General features: G+C 43.5%; 1 non-coding gene across 1 annotated transcript; it reads left to right on the top strand.

Moving 5' to 3' along the window:
* Positions 1-769: 769 nt before the first annotated feature.
* TRNAM-CAU (transfer RNA methionine (anticodon CAU)) lies at positions 770-856 on the top strand. Its single transcript is given in 2 exon segments — positions 770-807; positions 821-856. It is a non-coding gene; the product is annotated as a tRNA-Met (tRNA).
* Positions 857-3,202: the final 2,346 nt, after the last annotated feature.

The raw sequence follows: 3,202 nt of genomic DNA, 5'->3' as shown, positions 1-3,202 counted from the left end.
AGACCAGTGAGGATTTGTGGGATCTCACCCGGCCACACGAGATTTCAGCAACAGATCAGTCTCAGAACCGTTCCTGGGAGACGGACACCTCAGTGACGCGTGAACCCCCCATGTGACAATTTAGTGGAGAGTCCACACTTTCCGCGGGCTCTTCATCGGGCCAGCTGACCTTGTTGAGTTTTTTTAGTACTCTTCATTTAGCCTTAGATATTAGGAGAGATGGGTTTGATCTTGACTTATTAGCTCGTGGATATTCTCCGCTAGGACCAGAGGTTGATTTACTTCATGCAGTTTATCTTTTTTTATGGGTTTTGTTCTCTAACTTTATATGGACATAATTGTACTCAACAGTTCCTTTGACCTACTTTGTATCATTAGTTGGATATAAATATAATTATCTTATATTATCACCAAAAAAATTTGTATAGACATAGTTAAACTTAACAGTTACTTTGACCTACTTTATATCATTAGTTAGATATAACTATAATTATCTCATATTATCACCAAATAGTTTCGTTCATATTCATATTAAATCCTCTGGAAAGTCTTTAGCGTTCTCCATTCACAACAATCGTATAGTTTTCAGCGTTACTTTGGAGGCAAAGCAAATTTCAGTCCATGTTCCGAACCTTTTATAAATGGAGAGTCTCTGGTTACTTTGGACAAATGGATAACCATTTTTACAGTTGCTCATTCTCCATTGCTCTAAAAGGAGTTAGGGTTTTTTTCCTCATTGAATACTGTCTATGGATAAGTTTAACCATAAGGGGTGGTGGCGCAGTTGGTTAGCGCGTAGGTCTCATAGCTAATTTGAGAAATCCTGAGGTCGAGAGTTCGAGCCTCTCTCACCCCACCTTTTAAATTTCTCATAAAGCCTGAGGTCGAGAGTTCGTTCATTCGGAGGGAGATTGGAGTTGCTCATCAGTCGTGAGGTCGAGAATTCATTCCGTCGGAGGGAGATTAGAGTTGGTAAGTGTTCCCAACAATCCGGAGGTTGAGAGTTTCCCCAAAATTCCGTCGGGGGGAGTTTGGGGTGCAAGACTATGGCTGCTGGGATTCGAGCCCAGGTAACACTATACTACAGCCACAAGGTAACACGCATTCTGGGATTTGAGGGAGATTCATCCCACCTTTTAAATTTCTCATAAAGCCTGAGGTCGAGAGTTCGTTCATTCGGAGGGAGATTTGGAGTTGCTCATCAGTCGTGAGGTCGAGAATTCATTCCGTCGGAGGGAGATTAGAGTTGGTAAGTGTTCCCAACAATCCGGAGGTTGAGAGTTTCCCCAAAATTCCGTCGGGGGAGTTTGGGGTGCAAGACTATGGCTGCTGGGATTCGAGCCCAGGTAACACTATACTACAGCCACAAGGTAACACGCATTCTGGGATTTGAGGGAGATTCATCCCACCTTTTAAATTTCTCATAAAGCCTGAGGTCGAGAGTTCGTTCATTCGGAGGGAGATTGGAGTTGCTCATCAGTCGTGAGGTCGAGAATTCATTCCGTCGGAGGGAGATTAGAGTTGGTAAGTGTTCCCAACAATCCGGAGGTTGAGAGTTTCCCCAAAATTCCGTCGGGGGGAGTTTGGGGTGCAAGACTATGGCTGCTGGGATTCGAGCCCAGGTCTATACTACAGCCACAAGGTAACACGCATTCTGGGATTCGAGGGAGATTGGAGTTGGTAAGTGTTCCCAACAACCCGGAGGTTGAGAGTTTCTCCGAAATTCCTTGGAGGGAGTTTGGGGTGCAAGACTGTGGCTGCTGGGATTCGAGCCCAGGTCTCCACTACAGCCACAAGGTAATAAGCATTCTGGGATTCATCCATCCTGAGGTCGAGAGTTCATTCATTCGGAGGAAGATTGGAGTTGCTCATCAGTCCTGAGGTCGAGAATTCATTCCTTCGGAGGGAGAATGAGTTGGGAAGTCTTCCCAACAATCTACACTACAGCCACAAGGTAACACGCATTCTGGGATTCGAACCCAGGTCTCCACTACAGCCACAAGGTAATAAGCATTCTGGGATTCATCAATCCTGAGGTCGAGAGTTCATTCATTCGGAGGAAGATTGGAGTTGCTCATCAGTCCTGAGGTCGAGAATTCATTCCTTCGGAGGGAGATTGAGTTGGAAGTCTTCCCAACAATCCGGAGGTTGAGAGTTCCCCAAAATTCCTTCCGGGGGAGTTTGGGGTGTAAGACTGTGGCTGCTGGGATTCGAGCCCAGGTCTACACTACAGCCACAAGGTAACAAGCATTCTCAGGAATAACGTTCAGTTGAGTGTTTTGGAAACAGCAAGTGCTGCCAGCGTTCTCCTTGTCACCGCTTCGCACCTCATATCTATATATAACTTAAAACTGCTTTTTGCTTTGGCCTGTCATTTTAGTATAGTAAATCTGAGCACAAGACTGATTTTCTGCGTTAGTGCAAGGGCTGCCACAGCAACTCATTCAGTCTGATACATCATGTCTGCATACTGGGAGAACATTATCATAATAACATCTTTCGACACGTCTGATAAATCATGTCTGCATACTGGGAGAACATTGTCATAATAACATCTTTGGACACGTGAAAACGTGTCATGTTGAGGTAGGCAGTCTTCAGATGTCTGAACATTCTTCCAAAATTTGCTATCAGGATCTGAAAATGAGCCTCAAACCCTATGCCATTAATTTGCCACTACTGCTGGAATTATATGCAACAAATATATATGTGCTGTTCCAAGGTTCTGAAAGTGTTAACTATAAATGGATGAAATATGATGAAGGTCGACTAAAAAGAAAGGCCACAGCTTGCAGTTTTGCGAAGTGTCATTATCAGACCACGCAAATCTTTTGCAAATGCCTTCAGATTCACAATTATCAAGTGCTCAGTCATAAGTCATAAATCAATGAACAAGCTCAAAAAGGCACATAGTGTTTCATCAAAATAAGCAAGCAAAAACTCAAAAGTGCTTCCTCATGAAAGTGCCAGAGGTAACTCAGAACCATAAAACCCTACGGTGCTCAAAGTATGACAAGGGATGAGCGTTGCACCAAATTAATTGTCAATCACATTATAAATCATTATAAGAACATGATAGATGGGCACTCTATGACAGAACCAAAATCATCGTGCAAGGAGCAATACCGGGAAGCAAGTAACTAACACCAAGAAAACCAATATATGAGCCATTAATTAATATCTCGTTATAGCATTGAGGAGG

This window comes from Pinus tabuliformis, chromosome 8 (genome assembly GCF_031772625.1).
Source record: "Pinus tabuliformis cultivar Carrire ecotype Pingquan chromosome 8, CPIR1, whole genome shotgun sequence".
Classification (NCBI taxonomy): Eukaryota; Viridiplantae; Streptophyta; class Pinopsida; order Pinales; family Pinaceae; genus Pinus; species Pinus tabuliformis.
Note: the sequence above shows the minus strand (reverse complement) of the source record. Positions and strands in the feature narration are given on the sequence as shown.